At 42.5% G+C, this 26,400-nt stretch overlaps 1 protein-coding gene and 1 non-coding gene across 2 annotated transcripts in view; one reads left to right on the top strand and one right to left on the bottom strand.

Moving 5' to 3' along the window:
• Nucleotides 1-26,400, bottom strand: part of Mat1 (CDK-activating kinase assembly factor) — a 246,354-nt gene that overhangs the window by 129,528 nt on the left and 90,426 nt on the right. The window lies entirely within an intron of this gene.
• On the top strand, nucleotides 26,088-26,206 carry LOC145418199 (5S ribosomal RNA). Its single transcript, XR_013900654.1, has one exon. It is a non-coding gene; the product is annotated as a 5S ribosomal RNA (ribosomal RNA).

Consider the following 26,400-nt stretch of genomic DNA (forward strand, 5'->3'; position numbering starts at 1 on the left):
AGCACTAAAGGTAAATAAAATGCATTATTTATATGTTTTTTCAATGTTGAAAGGTTTGTTTCTCAGGAGGGACGCAGGGCGCCCCATACTTCTGACGAGCACTGTATACAAGGTCACAAAGTTTCTGTAGTGCAAATATTACTGCTAGGGCTTCTAGCTCTGTAGTACAATAATTTTTTTCAGCACCTTTTACTTGTCTGCTAGTGAATGCAATTGGTTGATTTTTCCACGCTTATCTTCTTGCATCAGTATGGCCCGTAGTCCTTTAGGAGATGCATCTGTGCAAATTATGATGGTTTTGTGAAATTAGGATAGGCCAAGCATGGCACACATGTAAGTTTATCTATTAATTAATTGAATGTTATTTTTTGTTCCTCTCCCCACTGAAATACATTGAAATACAGCTTGTTTTTTCAGTGGGTGGAATAATGGTTTTACTACATGTGAGAATTTTTGTACGAATGATCTGTAATATTCTTCTAGTCCTAAAAATTCTTACTTCATCCACATTTGTGGGGTCAGGGAAATCCCTTACTTCTTGTATTTTCTTGTCTGAGGTGTGGATACCTTTTGCATCAAGTCTGTAAATTTAATTTCCTTAAAGAAAAATTTGCATTTAGACAGCTTAATTTTTAAACCAGCATTGGTTAACTTGTGTAGGAGCTGGTCTAATTTCTGTATATGTTTATCTATTGCGTGTGTTGCAATTATGATGTCATCCAGACAGACAAAAATACCATCACCTAGCATGCCTGATAACACACAACTCACTAGCCATTGGAATATGCCTGGGGCTGTACAAAAACCCACTGGAATCTATCTATCTATCTATCTATCTATTGCCAGACGCCTCAATCCCGTTTGGGGTGGCCACAAACAAATCGCCTCCAAGTCGCCCTGTCCCCCGCCATTTCACTGCCCTGCTCCCAACTCACACCCCCCTCTCTCATATACCTCTCCACCCCATCCCTCCATCTCATCCTCGGCCTCCCCCTCCCTCTTCCCCCCTGCACCTCACTCACATACACTCTCTTCGTCAGTCTTTCACCCTCCATCCTCTCCACATGGCCAAACTGGAATCCTTCGGTAAAAAATATGACCACTATTTGTAGAAAAAGCTGTGTATTTGCGTGAATCTTCATCTAGCTCTACAATGGGGCCTCGCATCTGGTGTTTTTTTATCTGGCGGTTTCACATCTGGCAACAGGTTAGAAACTTTCCAAAGCCTCACATCTGGCAAGGTAGCCTCGCATCTGGCAGGAGCTCACCAGGTGAAATTCCGCACGCATCCAGCTCGACACGTGGCGGCCATCTTGTGACGATGCCACTGTGTACGCCACCACCACACAGACCACAGCTACCACTCTGCTTGACTAGTTTTTGTGCCCGTGTCTTGTGTTTGGCGGAGTTCGGCCAGAACTTGTTACAGTAGTACTGTAGTTATTAATCAACCCATTATCCACACTTTGGCCTGATAAAACACTCCTGAATTTGATATTGGTGAGTTTTTATTCCATCCATCCATCCATCATCCAATCCTACTTCACCCCCCATTTTTAATTCCTTTACATATTTGTACTGATGTTTAGTATAGTTATTATTAATTTCCTTGGGATAAAAGTACGAAAATAACTTTTGGGTGACAAGACTCCTGTTAATTTTTCACCATTTAAAGTTTGCCCCAGATCTGGCAGTTTCACATCTGGTGTGATTTTTTTAGACTATAGTGCACCCCCACACGATGCGAAATCACATGGTGCGACTCACTGATAACGTGAGGTCAACCCCCAAAATGTTTATCTTTATTGAATGCGAAATCTGCGAACTGAACTTCCCAACATGCAAATCGGCTATATGATTCCTAAGCAAAAATGGACTTCCCACCATTACTACGAGTGTCGGGCTGGGCAATGCGAGTCAGTCACATGAAGGTAGGTGGCTGGCAACAAGCCAGATTCAAAATGGTGGGCAGCTGGCCAGCTATCTGCATCCCATCTACTGACTTTCCTGGGTAAACAGACACCTCTTCTCCATATTGCCGCGAGAATGCATGTTGTACCTCGCATCCTGTGGTCCGTTTTAGCATCACAGCAGTACTCACCTGTTCATCATGGCCTCAGCTGTCAACTTTGAAGGCTTTATGGCACCTCCAGGAAAACTTACCAGTGACAGTGAGAGTGACAACGGGGCACCCCGCCCCGCGAGGCAGGAGTAGAAGCCCCAAACCTCAGATACCCCCCCCTCCCTTCTTAACAAGCCCAGAAGTCACTTAAATAAAGGTACATGGTGTTCTATTTGTTGTTTTATTTGTTGGTCCAACTAGAAGTATTATTAGACAAAGAATTAGCAGGGTAGAGAGGGCTCTAAGGGGACTCAAAGACCAAGCCCTGGGAGGGCTGTCCACCATATATTGTACCATTTTTCCCATAAGTTCTTTGGTTCACTATCTATCTATTGCCAGACGCCTCAATCCCGTTTGGGGTGGCCACAAACAAATCGCCTCCAAGTCGCCCTGTCCCCCGCCATTTCACTGCCCTGCTCCCAACTCACACCCCCCTCTCTCATATACCTCTCCACCCCATCCCTCCATCTCATCCTCGGCCTCCCCCTCCCTCTTCCCCCCTCCACCTCACTCACATACACTCTCTTCATCAATCTTTCACCCTCCATCCTCTCCACATGGCCAAACCACCTCAGTGTGTTCCTCATAACGCTTCCTATCACATCCACATCAACACCACAATGCCCCTTTATATCCTCATTCGTCAGCCTGTCTCTCCATGTGACTCCACAGGCTCCTCTTAAATAACTCATTTCCACTGCTCTCACTCTTGACTTGTGTCCTTCCAACAACGTCCAAGCTTCGCTTTGGTTCACACAATGTGAAATTGTTGAATGCAGGGGTTTCTGCTGCCCATACTCTCGCACTGTGTGAGGGTGCATTGTACTGTATTCACCAGACATAAGGCCCCTGTATGTGGTAATAATGAGTAAATCAATTGTTGAAAAGACTTTATTTTCTGGTCCAATATTGTGTATGACATCATTTAACAATGGCACTGGAAAATGGTCAGGAATGGTTTCTTAAGGTTGCGGTAATCAACAACTGCCCACATTTCCCCGTTGTTTAGTTACAAAGAAGAGTGGTGCACTCCATGGGGATACTGAAGGTTCAATGATACCCAAACTTAACATTTCATCCACGTACTGCTTCGCCAGTGCACAATGTGAGTGTGCAACTCTGTATGCTGGCATGTAGATGGGTTATGCATCATGTTTTATGTTAATATGGTGTTATATGAGCTTAGTACACCCTAAGTGTTCACCAGGTAATGTGACAGTCTGTCAATGTTTCTTTAGTGAATCTAATAAATTTCTACATTTGAATTCTCTGAGCAAATCAAGTGCTTCTTTATGCACTCTCTGTCTGACGAGTTTACTCAGCTCAATGCTCCAGCTACTGTCACTTTGCATATAGGAGCTGGGCATATCTCTAAGCTGCACAGACAAGTTCTTTTCTTAATCTTCACATCTCCATTCAAAGTGTTAGCTAAAATAACATTAGTCTCACCCTTGTCATTTACTCGACCTAGGGCACTTTCTATCAAAAGGCCATTGATTCTAAGAGACTCTTCTAAAACAATGACATTATAATTTCTCAATTTACTCTTTATAGTAACTTTCATGAATGATTTTGGTGGTAAATTTATATTATAAATAATGCTTACTGGATGAGTGAGTGAGTCACGACTGAGTTGTGGGTGAGTCGGTGAGAGAGGAGAGTTAGGGAGTGAAACCTGGTGTAAGCACCGGCTTTCTATGAGAGACTGCAAGTCAGGCTCTACCTTTTTTGTTTTGTGTTTGATTGCTCTTGTGACTATAGTTTTTTTATAATTGTTGGGTGTAGTATCTGGAGATGAAACTTCCTCTATGAGCTCTTTGCCATACTATTTTCCATTGAAATGGGGCAACATTATTATATTTTGTGCCCTCACTGCATTTAGCTCAAACAATATATTTCCTCTAACTGAAGATTTTTTCTACTACGTGAAAGGTGGTAGCGAATGATTTTGTAGTCTCAGTGAATTTAATGTATAACTCAATCATACCAAAACCAGATATTTCCTTACCATCCACTGTGTATAAATTTAAGCCAGATTCTTCCAAAAATGTCACTTTTCTTCTATTCCTAAAAATTCTTTCTAACTCATTTTCTATCTATCTATCTGTTGCCAGATGCCTTTATCCCATAAGAGGTGGCCAAAAACAAACTGCCTCCATGTCACCCTGTCCCTCGCCATTTCACTGCCCTGCTCCCAGCTCACACCCCCCTCTCTCATATACCTCTCCACTCCATCCCTCCATCTCATCCTTGGCCTCCCCCTCCCTCTCCCCTCCTCCACCTCATTCACATACAGTCTCCTCGTGTCTCTCGCTCTCCATCCTGTCCACATGGCCAATCCACCCCAGTGTGTTTCTCCTAACGCATCCTGTCACATCCACATCCACACCACAACGCTCCTTCACTCATCTTGCTTTATGAAATTTACTGGTAAGCCTGAGTCCAAAAATAATGAAATACAATATCTTCTTTTTCACAGACAGCAGAAACCCGAAGCCTTTCATTTCCAAAAATATTTCCTATGTTTACTATTTGTTTATTTGGTTGTTTTCTGTGTTGTCATCTTTTGTGCTGGTACGACCTTCCCCCGACTTACAGAGAGATACTAAGTTTTCTACTGTTTTACAGTCTGAGGTCCAGTGACTGGAAGACTTGTGTTTCTTGCAAGGGTTGAAACCCTTTTGCCTTTTCCCTGTCTTCCTTACGCTTAATTTAACACTCAGACTTTGTGTGAGCAGGATTTGCACAGTAGTAACAGAATGTATCGCTGCAGTTTGACCTACGAGGTGATTTTCCATTTGTTTGTCTTTGTGCCAGTCGATGTCTACACGGGCTATGGCCAGATTTATGTACCATCCTGTTGCCTGGTGTGCAGGAACGTGCCCCTGAGCTAACATGACTGTTTGTTTATATTCTGATCGAGATCCCTGCAACAATCTCTGGCATTTTCATCCCTGTCTTATTGCCCTGTGATGTCTCAAGCACACCAGCTTTGCTGCAACTTAATTCCACCTCATAAATGAAATCAAGTAAGAACATCCCTGGATTATATGGTACTGTTATATCGATTTTTAGCACTCTCTCGAGCTGCTATGTAGCCAATGATGTCAATGACATGCATTAATGACATATTACCATTATCTGCGACCCAATTTGAGTTTTCTAGGCTAGCTAACGGGGTCTTCTTCATAGTGGAAACATCTGCTGTTATTTCCCCTAGATCTGAGCTGGAGTATGTTTGCTTGGTAGGTCCACAATTTTATGTAATTCTGGGGTTATACCACCAAGAAAATTCCTGTCTCCAGAGAACTTCCTGAAAAATTCTGTCTTACATTCCTCAAATATTAGAGTCTCAACAACTTGTCTGACTTGAGCATATTGCCAGCTGGGCAATGTTCCTGATATTTTCTAGCTGAAAAACCAGCTATTTTTTCCTTCTCATCTGTAATATTTCTTCTAATGAAATACTGCTGACATTCATTTAGTACTGTATGGATATCAATTATGGCTTTCTCTGTACCAGTAAATTTTCTTGATTTTCATCCTCATGAAAAACATGCACTGGCACTGGAGTATTACTGGAATTTTGTGGAGAAGGTATTGCACTGCTCCTTGCTGTTTCTGTGTTAGCTATCTTTACAGTGTTTCCCTTGCAATTGTCATTTATAGGAAATTTACGTTTTTCCTGATCTTAGTACTGTACGACCTAGGTTATATTAACTGCCTGGTAAATTTAAGTTAATTTCACTGTTTACATCTGAAAACACTGACCAAATGTCATCATTATTTACTTCAGTGTAAATTTCATCTGTCTGTTGTACTTTATCTTCTCTATCTAGTGTGTTTTTTGTTTCTTGAGTTTAGATTCCTGCTTGTTCTTGTGTCTCTGAACTTGTTTGGCTGTTTGTGTTTTGGTGATCATTTTCAGGTACTTGTGTTGGGCCATTAGGCACTGCTGATGCTGTGTCTCCCATCAATAAATTTGGTGGGGCATGAAAACATAATGTTTTCTACTCATAAAATTGCACTTCACATTTTTCCCCAAAATTTTTAAATATAAAATAGGTATATGTCAGCTTAGATTGTATAACTGGCTCTAACTGTGAAGTTGGTAACATTTCAGTGAATGATGTGTATATATACAGGTCTACCTTGATTTACGATACCCCTAGATGCGATACCCCCTGCTTAACGATGGGGGTAGAAATACCCGCCTAAAGATGGCGCAAACCCCGGTTGAACAATGGGTTTTGATTTCATTTAACTGATTTTGATGATATTTTAGACTAAATTTGTATGTTTTGGTTCATTTATAAATTGTTTTTAGGCTTAGATTAATGTGCTTTAGTCACAGATGGGGTGAACATTGTCATTTTGGGGTACAGTTTACTCAGTTTGATTTTTTCTAGACATATTTAATGATTTTCAAACTTCATTTGTTGGTTTTAGTGTGTGTGTGTGTGTGTGTGTGTGTGTGTGTGTGTGTGTGTGTGTGTGTGTGTGTGTGTGTGTGTGTGTGTGTGTGTGTGTGTGTGTGTGTGTGTGTGTGTGTGTGTGTGTGTGTGTGTGTGTGTGTGTGTGTGTGTGTGTGTGTGTGTTTTAATGCAAGCAAGATGGAACCAAAGGTCAGGAGCCTGCAAATCATTCCTTTCAAGAAAAAAACAAAAACAATACAAAAGAGAGCTAAATTCAAGATCCATTCATTTCGAGATGCCTCGACACACTGCGTCTGAAAGGCTGGAGATCATAGGAAGTAGGAATTACAGACAGACAGACAGAGTTCCAGAACTGACCTGTTGCATAAATGAAGGACTGGGAGTAACAGTTAACACTTGCATTAGAAAGTTGGACAGAAAAGGGATAAGAGTTTGTTGCTAAACATGTGCTACGCACTCGTTGTAGAGGTGGAGGGATGCAAGCAGACAGTTCAGAGGAGCAGTGACCATTGAAGTAGTGACAGAAAAGAGATGAAGATGCAACAGTGCAGTAAAGAGACAGAGGTTGAAGGGAGCCAGTGAGAGGAGGAGAGTTAATGAGGCGAAAAGCCTTTGACTCCACCCTACTGAGAAGAGCTGTATGTGGGGAGCCTCCCCATACATGAGAGTTGTACTCTACAGTACCTAGGAGGAAAAAGAAAAAAACGTGTATAAAGTCGACAACTGTGCAGGGGTAAAGAATATATGGAGTCAGCTAAGCACACCTAATCTCTTGGTAGCTGATTTTACAAGAGATGTAATGTGATCTTTCCAAGATAAGTCTCGAGTGAATGAAGCCCAAGCATGTTGAAGGATGACGCAAGATTGAGCTGGATATTACTGAACATTAGTGGGTACTCCTGTGGAAGATTTCGTCAGGTTGACAGGTGTAAAAACTGAGTCTTTGATGCATTAAAAACAAAAAGACATTCCTTGTTTGTTGAAGTAACTGCTGAGATGGATGTTATGGTAACCATATGGAAAGGTGAGGGGTGGAATTATCAGTGTACAGGTGGATAGGATTAGATGTGCAGCTTAGCAGGTTATTGATGAATAAAATGAAGAGTTGGTGATAGGACAGAGCCCTGAGGAACACCACTGTTGACAGATCTAGAAGAACAATGGCCGTCTACAACAGCGGCTATAGAACGACCAGAAAGGAAGCTCTAGATGAAGGCACAGAAAGAAGGATAGAAACCATATTTTGAGAGGGCAGTTTGGAAATTAAAGATTTATGCCACACTCAATCGAAAGCCCTTGAGATGTCCAGTGCAATGACAAAGCTTTCGCCAAAGTCCCGAATTAGGATGACCAGGAGCCTGAAAGGTAGGTGAGATCGCCAGTGGAGCTTCCTTGACGGAACCCATACTGATCAGAAAGAATGTTGTAGTAGGAAAGATGCTTCAAAATTTTTCTGTTAACAACTGACTTGAAAACTTTTGAGACACAGGATGTTAAAGCAATTGGACAATAGTTCGAGGGTTGGGAATGGTCACCATTCTTTGGAACTAGCTGAATGAGAGCAAACTGCCAGCATGAAGGAAAGGTACAAGTTGATACACAAAGGGGAAAGAGTTTACCTAGGCAGGGTGTGAGCAAAGAAGCACAGTTCTTGAAGACAACACGAGACACTCCACCAGGCCCATGTGCTTTGTTAGTATTGAGGCCAGTGATGGCAGAAAATACATCAGCTGAAGAAATTTTAACGTCAGCCACGAGGAAGTCAGAGGGGGGAAATGATGGAGAAACAGCACCAGAACCATCTAAGGTGGAATTAGAGGAGGAAATCTGAGTGGAGAGATCTGCTTCTTTATCAGTAGAAGAAATAGATACAGAGCCATCACAGTAGAAAACAGGAGGGAAGGATGATGAGGTAAATTTGTTAGAAAGGTTTTTGGCAAGGTGCCAGAAGAAGTGGGAAGAATTCGAGTTGGAGAGTTGAGAGCATTTAGTACAGATGAAATTATTTTTAGCAGAGCAAAGAACAGACTTAGCACGAGTCCAGGCAGAAACATAAAAAGGATGTGATTTAAGGGTGGGTTGGTTCTGGTACCTTTTATAGGCCCTCTCCTTGTTGCAGACAGCATTAGAACAAGCGTGATTAAACCAAGGCTTTCTTGCATTAGTCATAGGATATGAGAAAGGAATGTATGCTTCCATGCCTGAGAGAACAACCTCTGTAATGCGCAAGGCACACTCAAATGGCTCCCGGCCATGGAAGCAATAATAATTCCAGGGAAAATCAATGATAGTATTGCCTGACGGCCTCCCAATCCGCAGCTCCAAAGTGCCACAATCGACATTTCTTTGGAGGGTCCACTGGCTGTACCAGAGCGATAGGACAGGTTAAGGTAATAAGGTTATGATAGGAGGAGCCCAACAGAAAGGAAAGATTAACAGTGTAAGCAGAAGGATTAGTTGTAATAAGGTTATGATAGGAGGAGCCCAACAGAAAGGAAAGATTAACAGTGTAAGCAGAAGGATTAGTTGTAAGGAAGAGGTAAAGTATGTTGGAGCTCTCTCCAAGGCGGTCAGGGATACGGGCAGGATGCTGTACAAGTTGCTTTAGGTCACTAAGGACATAAAAGATGTAGGTTTGTTCACCAGGTGGATCAGTGAAAGGAAGGGAGAGCCAAAGGTGGTGGTGAACATTGAAAACTCCTAGAATGGACATTTCAGAGAAATGAGAAAGGGTTAAAATGTGTTCCATCGTTGAAGATAGTCAAAGAATTTACAAGTGTTAGGCTTCGATTAGCTTCTCTTACAGCTGTCAGGCCATTTAGATTGCGTTATACTTCTTTCTGGATTCATTTGGGTGGGTTTAGGACTTGACTGGGGGGAAACCCAAGGCTCAAAAACGCATCCCTGTACTTTACATGTTAAATCTACCTCCAAATACGATACCCTGCCTAACGATGGTTTTTTTACTTAACTAACTGTATCATTAAACCAGGGTATACCTGTGTGTGTGTGTGTGTGTGTGTGTGTGTGTGTGTGTGTGTGTGTATATATATATATACATAAATATATATATAAAGGAGGTGCAAGGTAGGGCAGTGGATGTGGGGCTGGCCCTAATGAATGAGGATGAGATTTGGAAGCTTCCGGTGTTGCTGTTTGCTGATGATACAGTACTGTTGAGTGAAGATGAATGGGAGTTGCAAGGTTTGGTGAATGAATTTGGGACAGTGTGTACCAGGAGGAAGCTGGAAGTTAATCTAAACAAAAGTAAAGTTATGGTGTTTGAGAGGAATGAAGTCACAGAGTGTGCAGTGAGGTTGGATGGTGAGGATATGGAGAATGTGAGTGCATTCAAGTACTTGGGTAGTGTGATGAGTAAGGATGGAACTTTGGGAGATGAAGTGCGTGAAAGGGTACAGCAGGGAAGGAAGGTTGTTGGTACACTGAAAGCAGTGATGAGAAATAGGGAGGTGAGTATGGAAGTTAAGAAGTCACTGCATGATGGTATCGTGATCCCTACCCTGACGTATGGAAGCGAGGCATGGACCTTGCAAGAGGGGAACAAGTCAAGAGTGAGAGCAGTGGAAATGAGGTACTTGAGAGGAGCATGTGGAGTGACATGGAGGGACAGGTTGACGAATGAAGAAGTGAAGGAACGTTGTGGGGTGGATGTGGATGTGGTTGAGAAGATTAGGAGAAATACACTGAGGTGGTTTGGACATGTGGAGAGAATGGAGAATGAAAGACTGACTAAGAGGGTGTATGTAGGTGAGGTGGAGGGAGGGAGAGGGAGGGGTAGACCGAGGATGAGGTGGAGGGATGGAGTTGAGAGGTATATTAGGGAGGGGGGTGAGTTGGGGGAGGGTAGTCAAATGGTGGGTGACAGAGTGACTTGGAGGCGTTTTGTCTGTGGCCACCCTTTGTGGGATTAGGGCGTCGGGTTATAGATAGATAGATAGATATATATATATATACTATGTATATATATATATATATACTGTATATACAGAATATCTATCTATCTATTTATTTATCTACCTATAATCTCTCTCTCTATATGTATATAAATAAATATAATCTATATATATATATATATATATAGATAGATAGATAGATAGATATTTATATATATATATACTGTATATAGATAGATAGATATTTATATATCTACAGTATCTATCTATCTATATATCTATACAGTATATATACTGTATATATATACATACATATATATATATATATATATATATATATATATATATATATATATATATATATAATGTATATATATATATACATTTATCTATCTATCTATATATCTATCTATGTATATATATATGTGTGTGTATATATATATATATATATATATATATATACAGTACCCTCGCGTCCAGCACGCGTTAGTCCAGCACGATTCGAGTCCAGCACGGTGAGCAATTAATTGGTATTATTTAATACGATTTAATTACTGCAACACGAGTGCGTTAGCATAAGACGCACAGAGCTCCGAGAAGTAGGCCAAATCCACAGAGTTCACTCTAGCACGATCACCCCTGGTCCAACACGGCCATACTGGACATTCCCATGATGATGATAGCAAATGAAAAACTTCTGATCAAGTAGCCTTCCCCGCCTGCTATCGTGACGTGATCGTGATGCCGCCCAATTAAAAACGCTTCTGCTGTCACGTGATGTTTTGTTTACATTTCTCCCGCCACAGAGCCACTCACTCGCATAATTGCACTGGAAGGTGCTTTTTCCTTGCTGCATTTTCTGCCCTTGTTACTGCATTTTACCCTGCTCATAATGCCTAGGAAGCCTTCTGAGAACCCCAAGAAGCGTCAGCACCTCCCTCAGGCCACCAAGCTAGAAAGCATCGAGAGGAAGAAGAAAGGGGAGAGGAAAGTTGACATTGCCAAGGCCTACGACATGAAGGAAGCCAATGTGATCATAATAAAAAAACTAAGACAAGATCCTGGCAGCCGAAGGCTATCACACGGCACTTCATACCAGGTTTGCCGAGGATACAATGGTAAATCGGAACGGTAACCTGGTAAAATTGCCGATGATACCACGGGCATTTGGAATTCATCTGGATGGATTCCTGCCGAGATACGACGGGCAAAACAGTGTGACCAAAACCCAGGCGACTCGACAGAGAATGTATCGTACTACAGCAATGAACATTTAGCATGACACTGAATACATATTAATATTTTAGAATAAATATCAATCGTTTTGAAACCCTTCTCATCGGCGTGCGTACCAGTTTATAAACAAAGTTGCTTCTCCTTATTCTCTACCGAGTCAGCGACAGCGATCACTTTCCAAAGTCACGAGACGGGGCTCTGGCAACAGTGTGAGAAGCATGCACTTTCCTGAGGATTACAGTGCTAGGACAGGCAGAAGCAGGACCTTCCATGGCTGTGGACGAAGATAGTGATTCTGAGTGTGATTTCGAAGGATTTATGAGGGAGGTTGAGGAGAAGCAACAGCCATTACCAGCTAGTGACGCCAGCAGCCATCCTCCGGGGACCCAGTAGGACTAACTACAGCCTTGGATACCACCTTCCATTCCCAGCAAGCCCACCAACACTATCCTAAAAGGTTAGTTATCATTCATAGCACAGTACCATTTATTATAATTACAATAGTACCAATATATGTATAGGTATATGGTAGGTATTTAGGGTGACTTTTCCGAGGGTTGCTGACATAATTCATTTTTCCCCATAAGCTCTATTGTTAGTCCAACATGTTTTTGGTCCAACACGTGACCCATGCATGACAATATTACCATGCTGGACGCGAGGGTACTTATATATATATATATATATATATGCAGTAATATATATATATATATATATATATATATATATATATATATATATATATATATATATATATATACAGTATATATACATATATATAGACAGATAGATAGATAGATAGATAAATTATATATATATATATATATATATATATATATATATTTATATAATTATATAGATAGATAAATTATATATATATATTTATATTATATACATAGGTATATATAGATATTTATATACAGTATATGGATAGATAAATTACATATTTTCTAACGGAGACTCAGCTGTCTGAGGCAACTGACAGCAAACCCTTTTCTGTATCCTCCTACTTTCTCTATACTCATTTCAAAGCCAAAGGTGGCTGTTGTGTATATATACGCAATGACTTATCTTGCTCTCGTGTTCCTGAACTCGATTCTTCTGAATTCTCTACACTCTGGCTTTGGCTATCCTGTCATTCTCTGACTAAATATATCTGTGCTGTTTACTTATCCCCTAATTCTACTGACTATCAAAAATTCTTCGACTATCTTACTTCTACGATGGAACACATTCTATCCATTTCTCCTTTCTCTGAAATCTCCATTCTAGGAAATTTCAATGTTCACCACCACCTTTGGCTCTCCTCTCCTTTCACGGATCCACCTGGTGAACAAGCCTACATCTTTTGTATCCTTAATGACCTAGGGCAGCTTGTACAGCACCCTACCCGCATCCCTGACTGCCTTGGAGAGAGCTCCAACATACTTGACTTCTTCCTCACAACTAATCCTTCTGCTTACTCTGTTAATCTTTTCTCTCCGTTGGGCTCCTCCGATCACAACCTTATTACCTTAACCTGTCCTATCACTGCGGTACGCCCTGTGGACCCCCCAGTGAAACATCGTCTGTGGCATTTTGGAGCCGCGGACTGGGAGGCCCTCAGGCAGTACAGTACAATCCCAGCCATCCGGTATCCAGACAAACGGAATACTCAGAACAACGGGAAAATTCAAGGGCTGGTAAAAATGTCAGTAAGTTATAACTGTGCACCAATCTGAATGGACCGCCAAACCGCCGTTTGATCGTGTCATGCGAGGCTGGGTGAAGTCAGACAAAGCGAGGTGAAAGCATTTCCGGCTAATGTAAATCCCTAGCAAATCCTCTTAACCACCCCTCCTCTCCCCTTCTTTCCCCTACTTGAATTCAGTCATCCTCCACACCCTCCAAAAATCACCAGTCTGCGTTTTGCCACCAGACAGTAAACAAGCTTTCTTGCTATTGTGTTCCACTGATAGATGGTAATTTGTACACTCCAAAATCCCTAAAGTGCAAACTAAACGTAAGCGTATCATGCTTACCTTGAAACAGAAGCTGGACACATGCAACAGACTTGAAAAAGGCGAACATTATAAAACACTAATGGCTGAATATAAATGTTAATAAGAATGAAAGTTTACTTTGTTGGAAGAAAAATAAATAAATAATATGCCTGCATTTCATACATACATCATTTATTTTACTTTCTGCAAAACAGTTGAGTGGCAGGTGAGGGGTGGAGTGATGGAGGTCAAGTAGGGAAGAAAAAGAACAGTCGGAAACGTAAACAAACTCACGTGGGGGCACAGGTGTCGTGATAATTCTACAGTGCAGTCTTAACACATCATCAGTTCACTAATAAATGTTCAAGCTTTTATTTCTATATTTTATTTTTCAATTTTTATGAGTACAGTACATATAATGAATACAGTAATTCGGTAAACAATGGACTGGTACAATTTGCAGTACTGCTAATTGCTAGACATTGCACGCACGTGCGTTATGACCATGGTGTGTGTTTACAAGGCAGTTTTTCAGGAGGAATCTCTTAGTGTAACCCCTAATGTGACTGGTGAGTACCTGAACTGTATTTACTGCTGTGATAGCCTTTGTATAGATTTGACTTGAAAATCAGAAATACGGGAAAAATCTGTAACCGGGAAGGTAAATTCCCCAAGCCACCCGGTTAACTGGGATTGTACTGTACTTCTTTGATATTCCCTGGAATGATTATTGCTTCCATGGCCGGGAGCCATCTGAGTGTGCCTTGCGCATTACGGAGGTTATTCTCTCGGGCATGGAAGCATACATTCCTTTCTCATATCCTTTGACTAACGCAAGAAAGCCTTGGTTTAATCACGCTTGTTCTAATGCTGTCCATAACAAGGAGAGGGCCTACAAAAGGTACCGGAGCCAACCCACCCCTGAATCACATCATCTTTACGTTTCTGCCCGGAATTGTGCTAAGTCTGTTCTTCGCTCTACTAAAAATAATTTCATCCATACTAAATGCTCTCAACTCTCCAACTCGAATTCTTCCAGCTCCTTCTGGGACCTTGCCAAAAATCTTTCTAACAACTTTACCTCATCATCCTTCCCTCCTCTTTTCTACTCTGATGGTTCTGTAGCTATTTCTTCTACTGATAAAGCAGATCTCTTCGCACAGACTTTCTCCTCCAATTCCACTTTAGACGATTCCGGTGCTGTTCCTCCATCACTTCCCCCCTCTGACTTCCTCATGGCTGACATTAAAATTTCTTCAGTTGATGTATTTTCTGCCATTACTGGCCTCAGTACTAACAAGGCATATGGGCCTGATGGGGTCCCTCCTGTTGTTCTCAGGAACTGTGCTTCTGTGCTTACACCCTTCCTAGGCAAACTCTTTCGCCTTTGTCTGTCAACTTGTACCTTTCCTTCTTGCTGGAAGTTTGCTCTCATTCAGCCAGTCCCAAAGAAGGGTGACTGCTCCCAACCCTCCAACTATCGTCCAATTGCTTTAACGTCCTGTATTTCAAAAGTTTTCGAGTCAATTCTCAATAGAAAAATTTTAAGGCATCTTTCCTATCACAATCTCCGATCGTCAGTACAGGTTCCGTCAGGGACGCTCCACTGGCGATCTTCTCACCTACTTTTAAGAGTCCTGGTCATCCTCCTTTCAGGACTTTGGCGAAAGCTTTGCCATTGCACTCGACATCTCAAAGGCTTTCGATCGAGTCTGGCATAAATCTTTAATTTCCAAACTTCCCTCCTACGGTTTCTATCCTTCTATCTGTGCCTTCATCGCTAGCTTCCTTTCTGGTCGTTCTATAGCCGCTGTTGTAGATGGCCATCGTTCTTCTCCTAGATCTATCAACAGTGGTGTTCCTCAGGGCTCTTTCCTATCACCAACTCTCTTCCTTTTATTCATCAATGATCTTCTAAGCTGTACATCTAACCCTATTCACTCATACGCTGATGACTCCACCCTTCACCTTTCCATTCGGTTTCCGCAACGCCCATCTCAACAGTTACTTCAACAAACAAGGGATGAGGCTATGGCACACCTAATGTCTGACTTGGCTCGTATCTCTGACTGGGGTAAAAATAATATGGTTGTTTTTAATGCAGCTAAGACTCAGTTCTTACACCTATCAACTCGACAAAATCTTCCACAGGTATACCCACTAATGTTTAATAATATTCAGCTTAATCCTGCATCATCCTTGAACATGCTTGGAGTTTCATTTACTCGGGACTTATCTTGGAAAGATCATATTACATCTCTTGTAAAATATGCTTCCAAGAGATTGGGTGTGCTAAGCCGACTCCGCTCTTTCTTTACCCCTGCACAATTGTTGACTCTATACAGGGGTTTTATCCGCCCCTGTGTGGAGTACAACTCTCATGTGTGGGGAGGCTCCCCACATACAGCTCTTCTCAATAGGGTGGAGTCAAAGGCTTTTCGTCTCATTAACTCTCCTCCTCTTACAGACTCCCTTCAACCTCTGTCTCTTCACCGCACTGTTGCATCTTTATCTCTTTTCTATCGCTACTTTATTGGTCACTGCTCCTCTGAACTGTCTGCATGCATTCCTCCACCTCTATGACGGGTGCGTAGACACCGTCTCGCAGCAAACTCTCATCCCTTTTCTGTCCAACTCTCTAATGCAAGAGTTAACCATTACTCTCAGTCTTTCATTTATGCAACAGGTCAACTCTGGAACTGTCTCCCTCTGTCTGTATTTCCTGCTGCCTATGATCTCCAGTCTTTCAAACGCAGTGTGGCCAGGCATCTCAAAATAATCAGATCTTGAATTTGGCTCTCTATTGTATTTTGTTTTTCTCTTGGAGGGAACTGTTACTGCTGGCTCATGGCCTTTGGTTCCCTCTTCCTCGCATTAAAATATATATATATATATATATACATACATACAGGTAAGCCCTTAATTCACGCGAGGGTTAGGTTCCCAGACCCTTCGCGTATGTGGCAAATTCGCGTATATGTTCTGCCCTTGTGTGCACATAATTACGCATGTCTATTCGTATATTACATCTGAATAATACTGTTTATGCACTACATACACCTTATAAACTAGCATAAAGTATGAAAAACAACAAAAATATAAGAAATTTAAAACTGAAACCTGACAAGCACAGGCGTAGGTGGAGACACTTCAGCAGTCTGGTGCACTAGACCTCACTGCCTCCCGTATGCTACGTTCTCCTTCTTTATCGTATGAACAGTTGACTCATTCACCCCAAACATGCGGTTACAAGACAATTCACAGGTGTAGGTGGAGACACTTTAGCACAGACTGGTGCAGTAGCCCTCACTGTCTCCCGTATGCTACATTCTCCTTCTTTATTGTACAAACAGTTGACTCACCCCAAACATACGGTTCCGAGACAATTCACCATCAAGTCAATTCACCGTCAAAACATGGACAATTCCCCGTCATTCTATTAATGTACTTATTATTGATTAATTAATACTTTAATAACTAATTTTCAGGGGGATTTTATAACTCATATAAGTAAAAAACTAGTGTACTGTACTTGCTAAATAAACTGGTATGTAAATAAATGACGGGGAATCGTCATGACGGAGAATTGTCGCCGACATTCCACCCTGAAGTTTGTCCAACACTTTAACTTTCTCTGTCAGCAACATCACTTTACAAGTCAGTTTTGGTGTGTTATCATGCATCACTAGCACTACGCTTATGCCCCATGTTGACAGACAAGGCAAGCAATTACTGGAAGGCAGAAAAATAAGCCACAAATAACGATTTGCAAGTCATGCATGGTTCGACCGTCGGATTCAAACTGACTGTGGTGCGTGGTAGACCGATCTCCCAGACTCCCACACACACATACACACACACACACACATACATATATGTGTGCACACGGGCAGCAGGTAGGCATTTTTTATGTTTTATTTATTTCTCTTGTATATTGAATTTACTTATTTGAATACTATAATTTTGTTTTAATTATTGTACGAAAAATTCGTGGATAACCGAAATCGCGTGAAAAAAGTTCGCGTGAATTAAGGGATAACCTGTATATGAAGCCTCTGTGGTACAGTGGTAGAGAGTGCGTTTCGTACGCGGGTGAGTGTGGGTTTGCCTCCGGCCAGAGTTGTGAAAACTTTGGGAAGCGTTCACCAAGCCACTCGCTTCTGGCAGACACAAGGGGTGCTGTGGTTGAACCAGTGTCGCATACTATAGTCGTGGTGTGCGACTCTGAGGTTGTTATTATTGTGCCCTGGCAACCTACCATTCAAAAGTGAGTCTGATTTCACGTATAATATGAGACACGTGATTAGTGTATAATATGTTCGTGTATAATATATTAGTGAATAGTAATATGATTCGTGTATGAGATTATATGAAATCGGACGCACTTTGGAATGGTAAGTTGCCAGGGTATGATAATGACAACCTCAGAGTTGTGCGCTGCGACTATAGTATGCTTGCACCCAATCAGCTTAAGGCAGGCCGATTACACTTGGTTCACAAACTACACACATCCAAAGCCACTACAACACAACAATCACACTCACAAGCACTTCTCACCCTACATACAGTCTCTGCCAGACAGCCTAAGCCACTGGGTAGAGGTACATTGGCTGTATTGTCCCTGCTTCGATAGGGATAGGCCGGTCCTGAGGTGGACCTCAACGGCTGATGATGATGATGATGATGATGATTATGATATATATATATATATATATATATATATATATATATATATATATATATATATATATATATATATATATCTCTATATATATATATATATATATATATATATATATATATATATATATATATATATATCTACCTATATACCTAGGCTGCTTCCCCCAAGGAAAGGGAGGTAGCCGAGACAGGACGACACACTCCCCATTTACTCATCCATTCAAACACCTTCATTCGCATCTTAGCCCCAAAGGGGAGAAGTGCTGCCTACTTCTTTCTTAGCCTTTATCATTCTTTTTCTGTGCCAACCTTTCTCTCTTCCTTTTTCTCTCATCTTTCCTGTCACTTCTTATTGCTTTTCTTTCCTTTATGGGTGGCTTTACATTTAGTGACAAGCCAAATGGTTTCCTGTAAGCCAAGAAACCATTTACAACGCTGGGTGGTAACCATATAACCAAACCATACGTGCTCCCTACGTGTCAAAAAGTGGGTTGGTGGAGGGTTAGTGCCCCTCCCCGTAAAACAAATAACTCAAAGTCAAATGGCCACCCCTTACGGGCATCTGGTAATATTTTCTGCCATCACTGGCCTCAGTACTAACAAGGCATATCGGCCTGATGGGGTCCCTCCTGTTGTTCTCAAGAACTGTGCTTCTGTGCTTACACCCTGCCTAGGCAAACTCTTTCGCCTTTGTCTGTCAACTTGTACCTTTACTTCTTGCTGGAAGTTTGCTCTCATTCAGCCAGTCCCAAAGAAGGGTGACCACTCCCAACCCTCCAACTATCGTCCAATTGCTTTAACGTCCTGTATTTCAAAAGTTTTTGAGTCAATTCTCAATAGAAAAATTTTAAGGCATCTTTCCTATCACAGCCTTCTTTCCGATCGTCAGTACAGGTTCCGTCAGGGACGCTCCACTGGCGATCTTCTCACCTACCTTTCAGACTCCTGGTCATCCTCCTTTCGGGACTTTGGCGAAAGCTTTGTCATTGCACTTGACATCTCAAAGGCTTTCGATCAAGTCTGGCATAAATCTTTAATTTCCAAACTGCCCTCCTACGGCTTCTATCCTTCTATCTGCGCCTTCATCGCTAGCTTCCTTTCTCGTCGTTCTATAGCCGCTGTTGTAGACGGCCATCGTTCTTCTGTTGGATCTATCAACAATGGTGTTCCTCAGGGCAAACTCTCATCCCTTTTCGGTCCAACTCTCTAATGCAAGAGTTAACCGTTACTCCCAGTCTTTCATTTATGCAACAGGTCAACTCTGGAACTGTCTCCCTCTATCTGTATTTCCTGCTGCCTATGATCTCCAGTCTTTCAAACGCAGTGTGGCCAGGCATCTCAAAATGATGGGATCTTGAATTTGGCTCTCTATTGTATTTTGTTTTTCTCTTGGAGGGAACTGTTACTGCTGGCTCATGGCCTTTGGTTCCTTCTTCCTCGCATAAAAAAAAAAAAAAAAAAAAAAAAAAAAAAGATAGATAGTAATATCTTCAATATCTGGATGGCCAATAACCTAACTCACCAATGTCTGGGTATTTTGGGCCCAGGCTTTTGGAACCCAAAATTGGCTAAAAAAAAATAAATAAAAAAATAAAAAAATAAATAAATAAATAAAAAAATCTGACTTTTTTTCACCCGTACTTTGAACTTGGCGCACGGTACAGAACAGCTGTGTTTACGTGTGGCCACTTGCTTCCTCCCCTCCGGGCCTCCCCAGTTACCGCCTAACTACCATCCTCACTTGATGCTCGTCGTAATGGATGCCACACGTGCTCATTTTTGTGAATAAACTGCAATACCTCACCACTAGACCACATGGGAAATTACAGTGTTAAGCAGTGTTAAGATATTACAATTCAGAGTGCAAAAGGATTAAGTGTAGAGTGCAAATGGGCAGTTGAAACTGGCATGGCACAAGTAAGAACAGAACGTGCAGTGTTAAACAATTATACCTCACAGCGCAAAGGATTAAGTGCAGCACAACATTGGATTACTGTACATGCTTTATGAGAATTTTTATCACTGCCAGAGCCTTCGAGGAGGCGGGTTAATCTTCGTAATGGCCACAGACGTGTTGTAAGTACCCTGTACACTGCTTAATATTTTGCATACTCACTTCTAATTCCTCTTTCTCTGGTTCCTTTTCATTTATTTCATGCTTTCTGTACCTTATTTGCGTGAATGGGGTCTTAAACAGGTGCTATGCATGTCCGGTAGGGACTTATGTAGGAGGTTTTCTGAGTCAGCCTGGGTTAGGGTCCATCAGTACCGGTCTAGGACGCAGGGTCCCAGTATCCAGACGATCCCACTTCCTGGACATGCCCTTGGCTGTATTACATCTGATATTAGAGAGATTACTATACATATACATATACTGTATATATACATACAGTACAGATATAGCTACATCTATATACAGTACGTCCCCACGGTACGCGAGTTCCGAGTACACAATCCCCCTTGTACACGAGGACCTTTTTCTTTTTTTTAATTTTAGTGTATTTTTTATTAGTACGCAAATTAAACTCCTTGTAAGAGAGACAGGCAGCGAAGAGTGGCCCAAATTCGGGGTTACCCCAAGTACGCAACATTGCCCCCCCCCTCCCAAGAAGGATAACGGTTACTTACGCTCCGCCCACCTTGTGACATCGATGTTGCTCACTCGTCACGTGATGCCCATATGCACCGCTTGGAGGGTGATGAGGTGAGAGTCCCAGCAGAGGAAACACACATGCACAGAGGGTAAACTCGCTGTTCCAGGTACGTCCCCGTGTACTCTGAGGCTATTTTTTTTTGTGAGCCAAGATGTCTGCCTGCTCCTCCAGGAGGAAGAAGTGCATCACCCATGCCATGAAGATGCAAGTCATTAGGAAGAAAGAGAGTGGGAAAGGTAACATGGCCATTGGCAAGGAACTAGGCTTGGAAGAATCGTCTGTGTGAACTATATAGGCTAACAGGGAGGCCATAAAGAAGACTGTGAAGACATATGGGATGCGGCATTGGATGGGAGAAGCAGGCTGACCAACCAGGCTATAATTCTTATGAAGCGGTACCTGGGTACATTTATCCTGAGGAAGGAGAAGGAAGGAATTCCACTGAACGGGTGCTACATCAGGGACCAGGCCAAGATATTCTACAAAGCTGCAGCTCTGAAACTTGCTGTAAAGAAACCATTTAAAGCCTCCATGGGATGGCTTTGCCACTTTCTGAAGAGGAAGGAGCTATGTCACATTCACCTCATGGGGAAACGTGCATCAGCAGATGAAATGGCGGCCAGGGATTATCCAGCCATCCTAAAGGGGATAATCGACAAGGGCAGCTACAGCAGGGACCAAATTTATAACACTGATGAAACTGCCCAATACTACAAGGCTATGCCGAAGTGTACTTATATCAGCAAGCACCAGCACCAGGCCTGGGGCAGAAAAGTCGACAAGAGCAGGATAACAGCCATGTTCGCCGTGAACTTATCAGGCTCACACACAATGCTTCCTGTTGTGGTGCATACTGCAGCACACCCCACATGTTACAAGAATCTGCGCTGCATGGATGACAGCAGGGTATACTGGTACAGCAACTCCAATGGCTGGATGACGAGTAGCATCATTTCCGAGTGGCTGTTGCAGCATTTCATCCCTGATGCCAAGGCAAAATCCTGGGAACTTGGCATCCCCTTCAAGGTGCTTCTCATCCTCAACAATGCCCCAAGTCATCCAACCTGGCTAGCAGACCTCAGCAAGGAAGGCAAGATCGTTTTTCTGCCCCCAAGAATGACCTCTCATCCAACCGCTAGACCAGGAGTTGATTGCAACGGTCAAGCAGCTATACCACCAACGCCTCTAAGATCACCTCCGCAGCAAGACCGACAGCTGTGAGGAACTGCAGGCAATTCTTGACTTGAACATAGTTGGGAGTGATGTCATGGATGCCAAGGATGATTGGATTCGCCACCTGCTTCATCCTCATCAAGCACAGCACCCGCACAACCAACTTCAACTCCTGAGAAGATTATTATGGCTTTTTGGCGGTCATTCAACCTCAAGGATGCCATCACTCTCTTGATGTCTTCATGGGCAGATATAACCACTGCAACAATCAACCATGCTCGGCGCCTCCTCGTACCGCATCTCCGTGAAATCGCACCGGGAAGCGGCTTTCAGTCCCTGGCCGCTGCCAAGGCAGCAACTCTCACAAGTGCACAAGATGTGCCTGGGTTTCAGGCCATCTCGCTGGAGGAGATCTGGGGTTTACATTCAGCAGCAGCAGAGCAGCATCCCCAGGAAATCATGCAGTGAGTGAATGAGGCCGACGCAGAGCAGGAGATTGCATCAGAAAAGGCAGCAACACCAGTGATGGAGAGTGGAGATTTGTCCATGATGGAGATCAGCCGGGAACTGTGTGCCCTTGATAAATTCAAGGAAGAATTCAAGGACATCGAATGCTCTCAGTTGTGAGTGGAGGAGGTGATGTCTTCACTGAACAAAATCTTCCACTATTACACCGACAAGTACAACCAGGAAGTAAACAGATGGAAGCAAACACTCATCACCTGTTATCTTTGGCTTGAACAAAGTGAGGAATCACTCCCTTCAACATCAGAAGAGCCATATCCTGAAGAGAATCAAGAGACTGATTCGATGTCTGAGGTGTCAGAAATAGACTTTGAAGGGTTTATGAACAAAGTGAGTGCTTTAGCTAGTGAAAGTGTTGAAAGTGTTGGTGACGAGAGTGGTAAGGAAGGTGGTGTGGTGGGTGATGAAGGAGATGCACGCTAGGTGCCTCATCCTGCCTCAGATCCTCTTCTTACCTCCATCATGCCTGTTGTCCTCTTGGGTAAAGGTGAGCAGCCATATTCTTGTTGGTTTAGTTATGCCATATCCCTGTTGATTTACTTAGTAAAGCCATAATCTTCTAGGTTTACTTTATCTTAGGTAATATGTCTTAGATAGTTTCCCTGTATAGTACAATACTTAGGTCTGAAAGGCATCTCAAGGGTTGCCCATGAAGGGGGGTGCTGCCCATATGTAATTTTTCCCTTAAGTTTATGTATCCACAGTACGCAAATTCCTGGTGCGCAACATCCTCTGCTGCCCATATACTCGCGTACTGCGGGGATGTACTGTGTATATATATATATATATATATATATATATATATATATGTGTGTGTGTTAAGGAATGCCTTCCATAACGAGATGAGGAGAGTGGTGGCTGAACAGGGAGCCGTAGACAGCGAGGCGTTAATGAACAGTACAGAGCCCTCAAGAACAACCTCTTGAGAGTTACTGATGTAATATGTGGTTGGACAAGAGGCCCACCAAGAAATAAAGTAACCTGGTGGTGAGATGAGCATGTAGAAGCTGCAGATACGAAGAAAAGAAGGCTTTTCCGGGAATGGAAGAAGGGTGGTAACAAGGAGGAATACTTAGCTGCCATGTGCAGGGCTAGAAGAGAGGTATACAAGGCAAAGTCTGAGTCACAGAGACTTTTACTTGATTACCTAAAGCATGGGGAAAGGAAAAATATGATATTGAAGGTGGTAAATCAGATGAAGAGGGGTAATCGGGATATTATAGGTGAGCAGTGTGTGAAGAATGATGAAGGAAGAGTAGTGGTGAACAGTGGGGATATTAAAGATGCATGGAGACAGCATTATAGCCGGATGTTGAATGAGGAGTTTGACTGGGACAGGGAAGTTTTGGAGCCAGCAGATCCAGTGTTTGGCCCTTGGCCTTTGATTGATGATGATACCGTAAGTGAGGCAATAGGCAGGATGAAGGGGTGGAAGGCAGCAGGCGTGTCTGGGTTGACTGCCGAAATGTTGACGGCCTCAGGAGATGTAGGGGTGAGATTAGTCACTGACCTGATGAATATGATTATATATAAGTGTGTTGTTGAAGTGTGTAACTGTAAATGTGTACAAAGGGACGGGTGATGTCCTGGAAAGGGGAAATTATAAAGGTATAATCCCTCCACTATCCAATGTAATAGAGTCAAAGGCATGTCCGGAAAGTGGTTCAATCCGGAAAGTGGGCCCCCGCCTGCTGGACTGGTACTTATGGACCCTAACCCACCTAACTTTGAAAGCCACCTAAATAACTCCCTACCAGATATGCATAGCACCTATTTGAGACCCTATTCACACCAAATAATGGACATAAAGCATGAAATAAATGAAAAAGAACCAGAGAATGACAAATTAGAAGTGATTATGGAAAATATTTAAAAGTGTACAGGGTACTTACAGCATGTCTGTGGCTGCCACCTCTAAGGCTCTGGCAGTGATGAAAATGCTCTTGAAGCAAGTACAGTAATCCAGTGTTGTGCTACACTTAATTCTCAGCACTGTGAGTTATAATTGTTTAACACTGCACATTGTTCTTAACTACATGCCAGTTTCAACCGCCAATTTGCATTCTACATTTAATCCTTTGCATTCTAAATTCTGATTTCTTAACACTGTACAACACTGTAACTTCCCTTGTGGTCTACTGGCGAGGTATTTGCAGTTTATTCACTGTTTATTCACAAAAACGAGCATGTGCGGCATCCATTGCGATGAACATCTACTCATGACGGTGGTTAGTTGGTAACTGCTGAGTGGGAAGGAAGGAAGGGGTGAAGGGGCTGTGCATAAGCACAGCTGTTCGGCGCTGTGCGCTAATTTCAAATTGTGGGTCAGGGAAAAATTTGGATTTTAGGGGGATTTTTTCTTTTTTTTGGCCATTTTTGGGTTCCGAAAGTTCAGGCTCACAATGTCCGGAAAATGTGGAGTCCGGATAGTGGGCATCTGGATAGTACAGGGATTACTGCATATATGTATATATATTTCATGCTTTATGTCCATTATTTGGTGTGAATAGGGTCTCAAATAGGTGCTATGCATATCTGGTAGGGAGTTATTTAGGTGGCTTTCAAAGTTAGGTGGGTTACGGTCCATAAGTACCAGTCCAGCAGGCAGGGGCCCACTTTCCGGATTGAACCACTTTCCGGACATGCCTTTGACTCTATTACATTGGATAGTGGGGGGATTATATCTTTATAATTTGTTATTTGGGAGACATGTTGTGTGCTGGAGGTGGGGCTGGAGCTAGCTCTGTGGCTAGGGTGAGAAGTGGTTGGAAGAAGTTCAGGGAGCTCTTGCCTCTCCTGACATTGAGAGGGCTCTCCCTACGTGCTAAGGGGTCTTTGTATGCAGCATGTGTTAGGAGTGTAATGCTGTATGGCAGTGAGACCTGGGCAGTGAAGGAGGAAGACATTCGCCGGCTCAGACGTACAGAAATGACAATGATTAGGTGGATGTGCAGTGCGTCCCTGCGTCCAAGGCCTGGAGGGGCTGGGTTTACAATGGAAGAGTTGAGAGGTAGGATGGGACTGGAGTGTATTGGTGTTGTGATGAGGAGAGGTAGATTGAGGTGGTTTGGACATGTGGAGAGGATGGGGGATGATAATTGGGTGAGGAAGGTGAGAAGTGTTAATATTGGGGGTGGGGTTATGAGGGGTAGACCGAGAAAGACATGGGACGAGGTCATTAAGTGTGACCTTAGGGTTAAAGGACTGAACAGGGAGGCTGCAATGGATCGTGCAGCGTGGAGAGCCGCCATTAGGTGACCAAGGCCGACACATGCAAGCATGTTGGAGCCTTTAAAAACGAAACGATATCTATATGTATATATATATATATATATATATATATATATATATATATATATATATATAACGGCCATACCACATTGAGTACACCGCTTCCCGTCCGATCAGCGAAGTTAAGCAACGTTGGGTCTGGTTAGTACTTGGATGGGTGACCGCCTGGGAACACCAGATGCTGTTGGCATCCCTACGTGTCAAGTGGGGTTGGTGGAGGATTAGTGCCCCTCCCTGTAAAACAATTAACTCTAAGCCCTTGGCCACCCTGTTTGGGATACATGGCATCTGGCAATGAATGAATGATGATATATATATATATATATATATATATATATTTATATATTTATATATGTATATTCATATATGTATATTTATATTCAT

This window comes from Coenobita brevimanus, chromosome 112 (assembly GCF_032717465.1).
Source record: "Coenobita brevimanus isolate Jiangsu-jjx chromosome 112, ASM3271746v2, whole genome shotgun sequence".
NCBI lineage: Eukaryota > Metazoa > Arthropoda > Malacostraca > Decapoda > Coenobitidae > Coenobita > Coenobita brevimanus.